We start from the raw sequence: 15,119 nt of genomic DNA, 5'->3' as shown, positions 1-15,119 counted from the left end.
TGTTGGATGAAGCGGCCCGGGCCAACCTTACATGACCACGTTTGTGAGACCGGTTCCACCGACAGACATGCAACTAGTTTTGCATAAATGTGGCTCGCGGGTGTCTATTTCTCCTACTTTAGTTGAATTAAATTTGACTGCGGTCGGTCCTTGTTGAAGGTTAAAACAGCAAACTTGATAAATCACCGTTGTGGTTTTGATGTGTAGGTAGGAATGGTTCTTGCTAGAAGCCCATAGCAGCCACGTAAAACTTGCAACAACAAAGTAGAGGACGTCTAACTTGTTTTTGCACGGCATGTTGTGATGTGATATGGTCAAGACATTATGTGATATAAGTTATTGTATGATATGATCATGTTTTGTAAAAGTTATTGGCAACCGGCAGGAGCCTTATGGTTGTCTCTTTATTGTATGAAATGCAAACGCCATGTAATTGCTTTACTTTATCACTATGCGTTAGCGATAGTTGTAGAAACAATAGTTGGCGAGACGACCACGACGCGACGATGGAGATCTAGGTGTCGAGCCGGTGATAATGGAGATCATGACGATGCTTTGGAGATGGAGATCAAAAGCACAAGATGATGATGGCCATGTCATGTCACATATTTTGATTGCATGTGATGTTTATCTTTTATGCATCTTATTTTGCTTAGTACGGCGGTAGCATTATAAGATGATCCCTCAACTAAAATTTCAAGGTATAAGTGTTCTCCCTGAGTATGCACCGTTGCGACTGTTCGTCGTGTTACACCACATGATGATCGGGTGTGATAGACTCTACGTTCAAATACAACAGGTGCAAGACATTTTTGCACATGCGGAATACTCAGGTTAAACTTGACGAGCCTGGCATGGGCTTTTCGTCCTGGGCGGGCCGGAGACGCAGCTGCATGACATTCTTTGGGCCATCCATGACGGAAAAAACCGTGGTAGAAGCGAGGGCGAGGAAAATATCAGGGAGTTCCCGGTTACGGTGGCTGGTCGGGGGCCGAGCGATGCGCGTTTCTCTCGTGTGTACGCGCGTGTGTGCGAGGCGTTGCGCTCTAACTGAACCCGAGCGAGGCGTTGGGCTCTAACTGAACCCGAGCGATTGCACTACAGGCTACGCGTTACTGAACCAGAGCGATCAATCGATGGCTGTTAACTGAACCCGATCGAGCGATTCCTTCGCTACTGCTGCTAACTGAAGCCGATCGATGCTGCCTCTGGATGAACAGTGAGCGTTGTTGGGAGGTTTGGATGAACAGCTCCCGGTGGGGGTTGGATGAATAGGAACCCGTGGTAGTAGAGGCCGTTGCCGCTGGATGAACAGTACCCCGATCGATCGAGCCGGTGGATGAACAGGACCCCGTGGAGGGCTGGTTGAACAGTAGCCGGTGGAGGACTGGTTGAACAGTAGCCGGTGGAGGGCTGGATGAACAGTAGCCTGTGGAGGGGTGGTTGAACAGGACCCCGTGGAGAGGGCTGGCTGAATAGTAGCCGGTGGAGGAGCGGTGGAGGCTGGATGAACAGGAGCCAGTGGATGAACAGTCATAGGTGGAGCCTGGAGGAGGTCGATGGTGGATGAACAGTAGCCCGTGGAGGTTAGAGGAGGTCGACGATGGAGATGAACAGTATCCCATGGAGTCCCGTTTTGCGGTACGCCACACCCCTCCCGATGAACAGGACCCCCGTTTCGACTGTAGCGCTCCAACACATGTCCGTTTCCTCCGTTTTGCGATACGCCACACCCCTCCCGATCAACAGGACCCCGTTTCGACCGTTTTGCGGTACGCCAGCCCCCTCCCGAGGAACAGGATCTAGTTTCCACCATGGCCGGTCGAACACAAGGCCGTTTCCTCCGTTCTGCGGTATGCCAGGCCTCGTTTCCATCGCCTGTTCCGTCCAAGCCGGTTGGCTCCCGATGAACAGCACGCATTCCGTTGCCTCCCGATGAACACGACGCATTCCGTTGCATCCCCATGAACATGACGACGACGCAGTTTCTCCGTTCCGACCCAGCCACAGCCATGTACACGAGCCCTGGCCGTACGTATGCGCGAGTAGGCGTTCGAGACCCCGCCCGTATGTACGTACGTGGTCGTATTTACTTCCTTCCACCCTGGCCGCTGTACGTACGTGTACATGCTATGTGCGCGCCTCTACTACCACACGTCCGCGCCTCTACATTGACCAGTATGTACAACTCAGTCAAGACATATGCCTACCGCAAGGATCAAGTGTTCGGTGGCATATTATTCTTACCTATGGTGAGCAGGCATCCCCAGTCATATCAGTCACCCATACGAGATGCGACAGTGATCAAGCAGATATACCTAAGAAAGGTACGGATTCAACAACCTCATGAGCCATGCAAATAAAGATAAGCAGAGCCACATCTCATGTAATCCAAGTATCGACAAGATCTAGAGATGGCCACGCAGAATCAACTGTACGGATAATGGTCACCAAGGTGTGCGGATCCAGGTCAAAAAACAAGCACAAGGAATAATGCCAAAAATATTGCACTCATCACATCCATGGATGCACGAAGAATCAAGAATCTATGTGGCCCAGCTATTTCAGCAAGGTATTCTGACAGAGAAAATCATGACCGTAAAAAGGATGAGACTGACAGCAAAGGTATGATGATTTTTTTTGCATGACCATCAGGGTCCAGATACCCAAGTCAGTTGGAGGCCACAATTCCATATGGGTCCACAAAGGCATACTCTCAGCGGCCTACTCTGTTCTACAAGGATTTCATATCCCGCTGACCCGCTTAAAATGGTTAGCATGGAATAATCAAGTCTGCTCTGTTAGAACCAAGATTTTTTTGCAAGCTCCACAGTTTGACTTCAGCGGCAGTATTAAAGCATATCACAGCCCATTACCCGTGATGGGTATACCGACAACATGAGAAAGTCAAAAGCCGAACAATCAGCTCAGAACCGGTATGCTCACCGATGGAACCAAGCGCATGGACAACAGGTCATGAAAAGTATTTTCTCGTCAGCACCATGTCAGGACAGTCTCAAACCATATTCCGTTATATCGCTCACGACAGAAGGCAATCGAATCTTTGGTAAATATGTCCTGCTCGAGCCAGAGAAGCAAATCAAGAGAAATCAATAACACTGTTGAGCAGTCGGATCCCGTCAGAAAATGGCCATGATTCTCAGTACTGTTTGAACCTAGAAGATGCATTTGTTTGAGCAAGCCCCATGGCAGAAGCAAAAGGCTTTCATGAAAAAGGAAATTAGTCATCAGATTCATTGGATATCAGCACAGATATGAGAAATTCAACGTCAGCAAAAGGATTTGGTATTTGAGCAAAAACCTGACAGAATTTGGGAAAAAGGTGAAGAAAACCACCCCACAGCAAGGTAAGTTGATCATCTGAAAGTCTGGGGGGAACAATAAATAAAGGAAAAAGGATACCCGAGTTGGAAACGGTGTCCTCAAGTCAAACTTGTTCCCTGAGCAACCAAATCTTGAGGACGAGATTTCTTTAACGGTGTAAGAGTTGTAACATCCTGGATTTTGACCCTTTTCTTTTTCTGTTGATTTATTTAGTATTTTCTCTGTTTTTCTTTTTGGAGTGGTTCTGTGGCCTTGCCACCTAGAAAATCATCCTCATTCCTCCTCCCAAGTGGCTCATCATTCTCAAAACCTTGCCAAGATCATGTCACTTCACTCCTTAGCCCAAATCCAAATATTCTTTTCTTGGGGAAAATTCCTTTTTCATTAAAGGAATAAGCTCAATTGCCCTAGGTTGTGAAGCAACCTATATTTCTGTGCTTCCAAAAATTCCCATATAATTCTCAAAATTCCTTTGGGTCATACGTTCCTCAAATATGCCCAAACTTTCCTGTCCTAGCTCAAAAATAATTCCCCAATAATTATTCTTCTATTCTGCCATAAATGGCACTTTGTGAAGGAAGTGTCATTTATATTTTCCTAGTTGCCCCCAAACTCCTTGGGCATTATTTTATGTACCAATCATTGCCTCATGCACAAGTTCAACTTTATTTGCCTAGCTAATCTTCCTCATTGATTTTTCAAAGTTTCTGTTAGACAGAAGGCTTTGTGAAGGAAGTACTAACTAGGCGTATCCAAATGAGTTGTACTTTTGCACACTCCTTCATGTGATCATATTAACCCCTTCCACCCATTTGTATCCCCATAAAATCCCCTATGTGAGCACAGGACCAAATCTTTGATTCTGGCAATATTTTCAGGTTGTGAAGCAAGTGTATTTTATATTCCTTCAAAAATCTTGATAAATTACCAGATATTTCTTCTACCCATAAAACCTCTCTCCAACCAATTTGGTATCATTTCATCAAGCCATTTGACCACCAAAATTATTCCAAGTTTCTGGACAGAAATGATGTTTGTGAAGCAAGTGCCATTTTGGTGAACCCATTTGGCATCATCTTTTTACAGCATCTGTATATGTCCATATCATGAGGCTTTGCCAAGTGCCATCCCATTTCATCACTCCAAGTGAGTGTATCATCCAAATTAAGTTTCTGGACCAAAAATGCAGTTGCAAAGCAACTCTATTATTTATTGGTCCATTTCTGCACAAACCTCCCAGGATCATAGTCCTTCCTAAGATAAACCTCTCAGACAACTCCATTTGACCCAATCAAGTCCCTGTTGATCAGCAGTGCGCGCCTAAGTTTGATGCAACAAACAGCGATGCCACACTCCTCTCCTTGGCTCCTTTGGTCGATCCATAAACTCACTCAAACTCTATTATGCAGGGCCTAGTCCCTTGACAACTCCTCTCAGCCTCACTTGTCCTCTCCTTGCCGGGCACCGTGGTGACCACGCAACTGGCACGCCTGTGCTCGCGCTCTATGCACTGTGGCCGTGTCCAGAGCGGTGTTTGTGCTTCGACACTTCCTCCTCTCATCGCATTCGCGCGCGTGACCATGTCGACTTCCACCTAGACCCATCTCCCCCTCCAGAAACCTCCTCGTCGACGCTCGCCGACGCACGCCCACGGGAGCACTGTGCCCCGTTTGGCTCCGAGCTTGTTTCGGTCGTTTCCTCTGCTCCTCGGCGTCGTCTACCTCCCCGTGATTGTTGCCAGCAAGCCCTCGTCGTGTTCCCCATGCTCGCTGAGCTCGCCAGAGCGTTGGCCTAGCTCGAGCGGCAGCACGCAGCCTCGGTCTCCCTCGTCCCGTCCGTTTCTCCTGTCCCTCTTGGCCTCCTCCGTCCCGTCCGTTTCTCCTGTCCCTCTTGGCCTCCTCCGTCCCGTGAGCCTGCTCTTTGCTCCCTCCCGTCACCTTCCGGTGAGCAAGCTCATCCGCCCACGCGTCCGCGGCGCCGGACACGCGTCCACGACGACGCCAGCTCGGCCAGCCCTCCCCCGCTTATTTAAGGCCTCCCTAACCTCGCCTCTCTTCACCAGCGTTCCTCCCTCACTCCCAGAGCCTCGCCTAGCCCACCCCTCGAGCTCGAGGAGCTCTCTGTGGTCGCCATTGCCTCCTTGGCCGCCGCCCCTGTCCACTCCGATTCCGGCGAACCGAAGCCCCTCTCCTCCGTCTTCCACCTCTAGTAGGTCACCCAGCCACCATAGCCTCTCCCTCAGCCCTCCGTTAGTCACCGGAATCGCCATGGCCTCGTCCTCTACCTTCGGCCGAAGCCCCGTCCGCCACGGCCATGTTTCCGTCCTGCCCATTGCTCCCTGGCGTTCGAATGGTGGGGGAACGGGTGCGCCTCGCCGCCCTGAACGTTCCGGTGGTCCGAGCTCCACCGGAGGCGGCCGGAGCTGGCCAGGCGAGCGCTGGTGCCGGCGGCCCGTCTCTGTTCTGTGGGCGCGAGTCGGGGGAAGAAGATGGAGGAGAGAGGAGAGAGAAGTGCTGCGGTGGGCCCCGCCTGTAAGCGCCACAAGGCCCGGCACCGCCCCTCGCTGACGTGGTTAAGTGGAAACGTACTCTACAGAGTACCCCTTCCCTGAACTGAAAGTACATTCGCTTCCTCTTCGGGCCAGAATGTGCTTTCCTCTCTGGAAAGTGTATTTCTGTGAAAGGCGCGTTTTGTTTAAACTGCCAGGGACCTGTTTGTAGCAGCTATTTTTGCAGATTAGTCCCTGGACTTTAAACGGTCGTATCTCTTTACCCGTAACTCCAAATGACGTGAATCCAAAGCCCAGTTCTTCGTATCATCGAGCCCGTTCTGTTGGTCGCACTTTCACCATGTTTTGACATTCTGAAAATGACCATTTTGCCCCTGCCCTTATTCAGCCCCCTCCGAGAGAGAACGTTTTCCGGCGATTCTTTCCGCGAGCTTCTCGCACTTTCTTCCGGTGAATCCATCTTTCCCAGGCAAGCCGCACCATCCATTTGCATCACTGTAATGCAGTGACATGGTTTAAACTATTTGAACTTCTTTAAAATATTGTTTTAGCTACTTGTGATTTGTTCATGGCATTTTTGTTGGAGTTGTGTTGAACTTGTTATTGCCATGATGTTGCTGGGAGTTCTAGGGCTAATGTTTTGCAGCTTATGTGGATGACTTGTTGCCTTTGGATTATTAGTGGCTTATGTTGTGATTATTTTCATGTTGGTATCTGATAGTATATTTTGCAGCATAACTTTGGATGTTATGTTGCCTTTGGATTATTAGTGGCTAGTATGATTATTTTCGGGATGGTAGTTGGTATGTTGCTTTGTAGTAGTACTTTCGGGGATGATACTTGCATGTGGATCGTAGTTGGATAGCTAGTTCTTGCTATTGGAGTAGTAGTATTATCATTCTTGGATTCATCATGATAGTAGTGGCATGTTACCCTCGGAGTATTAAGTTTAGGTCATGCTTTGGATTATTTGTTGGATATTTCTGTGACTTGGATTACAGGTTGATAGATGATATCGGAGTATCAGTTATTGTAGATATGCTTTGGGGATAAATTTCGTCATTAAGTTGGTCAGGTGCCTCCGAACCGGGCTTTTCCAGTGCAACCACACTTACCTTATGGGGGGGGTCTTGATTCGGTCTTTTGTCATGCCTCTCGCTGGTGCCTCCAACGAGGGAAGGTTATGCGCGGATGCTACCCTGATCAGGTAGGACGGCATAAACCTTGTGTGCTCATTTGTTTTTATGGTACCTTGTCCCCGTTTGGGACCGTTTTGCCACGACGGTGGCCGTAGATGCCTTTGGTGGGCATGGGCCACCCATGACTTAGCCCTGAGAGGGAGTGAGTCGGAGTGGCCGGGAGAGTGTCATGGCAAGGGAAGGGTTTCGTCGGAACTCCGTGGTCCACCCGAATGGGAGTGTGAGGCCTTGAGTTCCGTAGTGTGGGTAAAGTGCGCTACCTCTGCAGAGTGTATTTTAATCTATCGATAGCCACGTCCTCGGTCATGGGAATAAGTTCGTACTAGGTCACACCGTTTGATCAACACGCACGTGGCGGAATGACTTTTATAGGACTAATATGTTGATATGATGAGCTGTGACAGTTTGGCAGGATGATGATGATGATGTTGGGATGATCTTGAAGATGATCATTCAGTTGGTGATGTGGTCACGCGGTGATCACGCCGAGGTATAGATCACGAGGTGATCGAGATGGTATATTGCTTGGCCGGTTAACCAAGCGTGAGATGGTTATTGAGATCTGAGATGGTGGTTTATCAGTATTGTAGTAGTTTCGTATCATGTTTAGTAGTTGCTTTTGCATCATAGTAGTTGTTAATTAATCTATTAATGCTATGTTGTCTTGCCTTGATGCTTTTGGTTGTTGTGAGCTTGCAAGTACATTCAATGTACTGACCTGGCGTGTCATGCCAGATTGCAGGTGATGCAGTGATTGATTGATTGCTTGTCGTGGTTTCCGTTCCTCTGAGCTAGATCGTGTCCCAGCCAGAGTCCCTGCGGAGTGGAGTTCACCACCTTCGTCGTTATTCCGCTACTAGAAGATTTCCGCTGCTACGAGTTGTTCCACTGCTAGCATAGAGCAAGTGTAGTATCGCAGGCGTAGTGTCGCCGTGCTGATGTGATCCTCTGTAACATGAGACACTTGTATTATTACCCTTTGTAATAAGAGCTGATTTGTTCTATGTCAAGCAGTACCGTATTCCAGAAGACTTCTCCTCGATCTCTGGGCTGGAATACGGGGCGTTCCGGTTCCTCTGAGCCGGGGTGCCACAGGCTTGGTATCAGAGCAGGTCTGGCTGTAGGACGCCCTAGTCAGCGCGAGCGGTAGAAACCGGTAGAAATCGGTAGTATAGAGTTTGGCTTGTTTATTGCATTTGGTTGCTGCATTTTTTTGTTGCATAGCATGCATATAGGCTTAGTATTTCTGCTAACGGTTTTATCTGGTGAGTGTAGCTGGCATCGGATCCTGATCCACTACAGCTCAGCCTATGCATTTCTCCAGTTTTCTTTTCTTGCTGGTTCTTCGGTGTTTGGTGTCATTTCTGTCCCAGCAGAGTGATGCCAAGTGATCCTGACACTGTTTGCAAAAATGGTGCTCAGGTATCGCGTCGATGTCTTTCTTTCCGCCCTCCTATCTTTTCGGTGATGGACATGCTTCTATCCCGGATCGTTCTTTTATTTTGTCGTGTTGGCAACCCTTAATGATCTTAGTCATCAAGAAAGGGCAATGCCAACAGACTTAGTTTTCCCCGCTATCCTATTCCTTGGACAAGTACGGATCTTTTTCCGTCTGCTTGATAATAATGTGGTCGCGACGTTCGTGTCCTGCTACATAGTTATCGAGTACGTCCTCGCCTCCGAGCTAGTCTAGTTTGCTACCTGGCTAAGCTAGCACTTGGCGTAGCACTGTGTACACCAACTCTTCCACACATTTATTTGTCCTCGTGCACACCGTCACGGCATGCTAGATCGTAGAATCGGAGATCCCGCGAGATTTGTGTGCTTAAGTAGGCATGCATATTGTGTGACTAGCAGTAATATGTGACATTGTTTGTTTGTGTGTGAATTGATTGTTTTTGTGTGCTTTTGTTTAGTTGAGTTTTCTTTTGCTTTTTCTTTCTTTTTGGGCCCCAGTGTTACACTATTTTTCCCCTATAAAGAGTTGCTCATCAACCGACACCAGCCTTGAAGAAGCAATAAGAATTTCAAATATTTGGAAGAAGCTCAGCTGAACAGTATGGTCTGCCCAGTCAACTGCATTATGGTCTGCTCAGAATACCAATAGTGCCTTGGATTGATTATCAGCACCGAGTCAACATCAGTACAAGATCCTCACAGCAGTTATGATCCAGCCAGCAGAAAGATAAGTCAGTTGCAAGACCAACGGTATATTTTTCAGACAGAGGCATATGGATCAGATAAAAAGTTTCGGCTCAGCAATGAATGACATATGTTATCATCCGAAATAAACTCAGAATGTGATATGCTCAAGGAAGACAGTCAAACAAATTTCCATCATGCAAGTGATCAGACACAGAATATTATGGGTCAGTGCATGGATCTCGGTCTGCATATCAGTATGAAGTTCTGGACATAAGAAACCCGGTATTATTCCACATGTTATCAGAAGAAATTTATGGTGCAAGGCTCCTCAAGTTTCCTCAGCATGATATGTGAACAGTTTTCGGCCCACAATGCCTCGACTTTCACAGCAAGATACCTCAATAAGGGCTTCTGACAGAAGGAATTGGGTCTTTCCCAACAAGCAAACCCGAGGAGAAGCTTCTCAAGCACGGAACCCAGGCTTCTCCAACACGCTACCCAGGCAGAAGCTTCGAGCAGAAGCTAACGAGTCTTCCTCAGCAAGCTACTCGGATGGCTTCTCCCGTAAGCCCCTCAGTCCGCGTCAGTACCTGTCGTGGTTTTGTCACGGCAGATGTCCTAGAGAAAGGACTTAGTCGTGGAGCCATCGCTACGGGTTAACTTAAAGGGGTTAAAGCGGACAAGGGACGCAAGAGAGTTTTATACTAGTTCGGCCCCTTACGATGAAGGTAAAAGCCTACGCCTAGTTGTGATGGAATTGCTGGGTTTCGATGACCAGGGAGCAAATACGCTTTGCCTGAGTCTCGAGTTGTTGTCTGTTGTCCTTGAACCGCCGCCGGGTCGTCCCCTTATATACATGGGTTGACGCCCGTCGGTTTACAGAATCCCGAGGCCGGCTCATAATCGTGTCCGGCTCGGTCTCTGCTACTTCTATCTTACAACACAAGTTTACATATCAATACCGGTTTATGTCTACAGGCCTTAAACCGGCTTTGGGCCCTGGGCCTTCATAAAGCGTCACCGTCTGTCTTCCTGGACTTCAGATATAGATGAACTACTTATGGGGTTAACCCGGCCTCTCCTGGCCGGTTTACGCCTAGTGGTAATATCCCCAACATTAGGCCCCAGATTGATTTGAACTGGTTCATGTCAATCCTCAATACTTCAGAAAATTTCTTCTTCAACATCTTCACATAATCGTGTAAACCGCCGTGACATCATCTTCTAGGACCATGGTAAACCGCCGTGACGTCACCTGTTATTTAAACATGTGTATAATCCACCTTCATTAATGAGCCTCCGACAATCGAGGCGACAGCTCCGCCTCATATCCAAATTTTAGGCTCCTTGATCTTTGCGCCTGACGCTTATCTTTCTGCCCTTATAAATAGGGCCAGGGGTCTTTCCATTTTCCCCCCTCGTGCCTCTTCGCGTCGTCGTCTTCCTCGCACCGACCGACCCTCGAGCTCTGCCGCCGCCGTCATCCATCGTCTCTGCTTCGACAAAGGCCGCTGCATCAACCTGATCGGTTTAGAGAAAAACGGTGATCCTCCGCTGCTTCCTCCTGCACCAGTAAGCCCCTCTTCTTCTCGCCCTAGATCCGCCATTAGGGTTTGGTGTTCTTCATAGCTTGAAGCTGTTCTTCCTTCGGTAGCACCAATGGCAGGTTAGATCTGACTATTTTCAACGCCTTTTGTAGTTTAGACTCCTGCTTCCTTGTTAGAACATCTGCCTTGTATAAAACTCATCTCAACTTGGTGAACCTTTAACACGCTGGAAATTAGGTCAGAATATATTTTGTTTTTCCAACACGCGGTAGATCTGAAATTACCATGGCAAGATGTGAAACTTGTTTCTTCCTTCACTTATACACAAGGAGTACCAGATTGGGCGGTTTAACTTCATATACAAAATGATGACCCAGTAGATACCATTAGTCCCCTGTTGAACCGCCAATGCATTCATCATTGTACTGTTTCCATTGTCAGACTCCGGTTTACGAATAACCAATTCCGGTTTAACAATATGCTTACATCCTTATACCGATGTATAGTTGTCCATTGTAAATCTTAAACCGGCAATAATCATGTTTCGGATCTTCCATTGCCATGGCCAAGCAAGTCTATGAATGCAATTGGGCTCCATCTCGAGTAACCGAAGAACCATTAAACAATCTTGTTAAAACGGGCGCTTTAGCCAAGAAAGATGTCATCCGCTGGAGGGTCCCTGGCCCGAAAAATTCTCCTACACCCAAGGACGGAGAGGTAATCCTCCTACACCATCTGGGTCGAGGTTTTAGCCCTCCCGGTTCGAAATTTTTCCGAGATGTACTAGCCAATTTTCAGCTGCGCCCTCAAGACATCGGTCCCAATTCTGTGACCAACATCTGCCACTTCCAAGTCTTCTGTGAGGTTTATCTGCAAGAGGAACCTACAGTCGAACTGTTTAGGGATTTCTTTCACTTAAACCGTCGCACAGAGTTCTCGGATGGACCCAATACGGAACTGGGCGGAATGGCGGTTCAGAAAAGGAAAGAAGTCACCTTCCCTCATCCCAAACTCCACAGTCATCCCAAAGAGTGGAACCAGACTTGGTTTTATTGCATGGATACATCTCCACCTGATGAAAACCCCCTGCCGGGTTACCGCGCTGAACGCCTTAGCAACACACATCCTTTTCCTCAGAGGTTGACGGCAAGAGAAAGGGCCAACTATGCTCCTCAATTATCAAAGCTTAGAGCCTTCATGGCAAACGGTTTGACAAGAGTTGATCTTGCTCGTTGTTGGATAAGCTGGAGTATTCTGCCCTTAAGCCGGTGCTCCGGTTTGATGTGTGAGTATACGGGGAGTTTGAAGGATGCTCAGCGGCACATTGACATTCAGCTTACAGATGCAGAAGTCACTGAGGCTGTAAAAAAGATACTGAACGAACCAGAGGCTGTCTGTGCCCAAACCGGACTACTCCCTTTATGCACCTTCAACAAACCACCAACTGTAAGAATCGTATAATCTTTTTATCTGAAGTTGCTTCTGTCCAAATATTCTTTGAAAGTGTGATTATTTTCTGACAGGGTGATGATCCGTTCTGGAACAAGAAACCATCGCAAGACAAACCGGCGAAGCCGCAAGACAAACCGGTCAAGCCAGTTCGTCCAAAGACCAAGGTTGTTAAAAAACCTGCCAAGAAAAGGACCACTGCATCCTCCGATCTACCAGCTGATGACGATGTGGGTAATCCGGAACCAGAGGTAGAACTTGACTCTCTTGGTTCATTTTTCGTACACCTCATTGACAATGATTATTATCAGGACGACGCTGAAGGCAGTCATGCTGATGATGTAGAGGTAATCATTCTTTCCTCCGATTCAGATCTTCTACCGACATCAAAAATCCGTCGAGCAAACCGGAAAGTAAAATTTTCTCACCCCCTTGCTTACTTGGACCCAAACTTTCTTTTGAAGACACAGCAGCACGAGGCTCGCCGCACAACCCGGCACAGCAACCAGGTAGTTACCTCCGCCGGTTTACCGAACAGTCCGGTTCGGAAACGCCGATCAGAGGTCTCTTATTCCATTGATACTTCATGCCCCAAAGCAGGTTGTTTTCGCCAGCCTCTTAACCCGTCTGATTCAAATTATTAGGGTACTTCTCACTCATCTTCTGGCGAGTCGTCGGCCACAAAACTTCCACCCCTCAAAATGGTTCTTGGGTGAGCTATACACTTGTTGTTATCCTTGATGTTGCTATTTTGATATACTGTACTGATCCTCATGTTTATTTTTCTCAGCGCCAAGCCCAGACCCAGCAAGAAAGCTCGGTTGAGTAAACCGGCTGATGAAGACGTGGCTGTTGAACTGGAGAAAACTCCAGATCCTGAAGAGACCAACATTGATGCCATACTGAATGACCCACCGCCTCAAGATCATGACTTCGTTGCTGAGCAGGCAGAAGTTGACACCACAAGCCATGCTGACCAGCCAACCAGCCCTGTCTGAACTGACAATAAACCGGCAAGTCCAGCTAAAAATACTGACAAACCGCCAACCCCAGTAACGGCTGCTGATGACAAACATGATGACATTATGATTACTGGCACTGGCCATACCGCTCCGGGCAATCCTGTCGCTTTGTCAAAGCATACTGCCAAAGATGAGCTCTGTGAAATTGGCAAAGGCAAATGGAATGCCGATTTGTCAAATTATGCCCATCTGAATGTTCAAGACCTTCACTCTGGCTTCCTGAACCGTCTGTATACCAGCCGTGACTATGAAGCCGGTTTGGTAAATATGATGAAGGAGCGATATGAGGTAACTTCATAAGTGTTTCTCTCTTATATTTAATGGCAGCTTATCAACTCTAGTAGCCCCCAAGTGGCGGTTTAAGATACCAATTTAAACCGGGACTTAGTAACCATTTCATGTTTGCACCAATGCATCTTAACTTCACTGATGTAGCCCCCAAGGGCCAGTTTAACTTTATAAAGATGAACCGGGACTTTGTAGAAGAATTCCCATATCAACATTTTATGAGCAAATACACATTAGCCCCCAAGTGCCAAGCTTAATACTTGTATTGTGCTTGGGACTTGTAAAAATTTCTGATAAAGAGCAAATATGCATTAGCCCCCAAGTACTAAGGGCATAACTTGTTATGTGCTTGGTACTTCAAATATGTACTGTCAACTCATTATATATCTGTCTCTTTATAGGCTGAACTGAGCAAGAAGGAGAGCCAAACCGCTAATCTGCAAGAGAACCTCAAAACCCAACAGGCCGAAACCTCCAAGGCAAAAGATGAGCTGACGAGCGCCTTAGCCGCTATGGAAAAGCTAAAGGAGAGTTTCCACAAGGAGCGGGTGGATTGGAACACAGAGAAATCCGCTTTGCAGAAAAGGGTTGAAGACGCAGAAGCAGCTCTTAAACCGGTGGTAGATGAGCTGACTGGTGTAAAGCGGCAAGTACATGCTATGACCGTTGCTGTGTTTGGTAAGTATCCTTGCTTTATACTTTCAACATATCTTCCCATGTGTTGCTGGTTTACTGACGTTTATAATGATGCAGGAACTCGCATTAGTCATCTGGGCTCTGACGTACAGAAGAAATTGAAAGCGACCTATACTCTGATAGAGCAGCTGTATACCGGTGCGCAGCGGATCATCTGCACCGCTTCACACAATAAGCCTCCTCCAACATTGATCAAGGACACCTTAGAAAGGATATCCATGCTGCCTGCCCGGGTTGAAGAACTAAAGAAAGCTGCGGCAAGGGCCGGAGCTCTGACCGCTCTAACCCGGGCAAAGGCGTGGGTGCCTGATCTTGATCTGGTGGACGTGGCTAAAGGCTTCCCAAGCTTAAAAGAAGACGAATCAGAATTTGGCCAGGAGGATCTCCGCGCCATAAACCGGGAAGTACGTCCACTGGCTTGTCAATTAGCTGAAGAGGCCGATCTCTCCTACTATCAGGCAAGTTATGATGACAAGAACAGACGGGTTGCTGCACCAATTTCAAAAGTGCAAAATCTGATCCCTCCAATCCGTAAGCACACTTATCCCCCTGATATTGAACCGTCAACCCTTATCAGCGCCAAGCTTTAACTGGAATCGACTGGACAACTGTTGACTTCCAGCCGCTGGGTAGAGATGAAGAAGATGAACCGGTGCAAGATGATCCGCAGCCGTCAGGTCAAGCTGATAAGCAATCATAATCCGAGGGTCGGTTTAGTCTTCCACGTGCTGCAATGCTTATTGAGAAACAATTATCCCTTTGGGCACTGAAACGCCTTGTAATAGGCTAGCTAAAACACTTGGTCTATTATGCCTTCGTGCATATTTATTTGCAACTGATGCGTGTTAATCCGCCATGCTTAAGATATGATGTTGATAATCCATAGCTATTTATTCAAGTTTGTTCCTGCAGATAAGAA

This window comes from Aegilops tauschii, chromosome 4 (genome assembly GCF_002575655.3).
Source record: "Aegilops tauschii subsp. strangulata cultivar AL8/78 chromosome 4, Aet v6.0, whole genome shotgun sequence".
NCBI lineage: Eukaryota > Viridiplantae > Streptophyta > Magnoliopsida > Poales > Poaceae > Aegilops > Aegilops tauschii.
The sequence above is the reverse complement of the archived record's forward strand: the minus strand, read 5'-3'. Positions refer to the sequence as shown.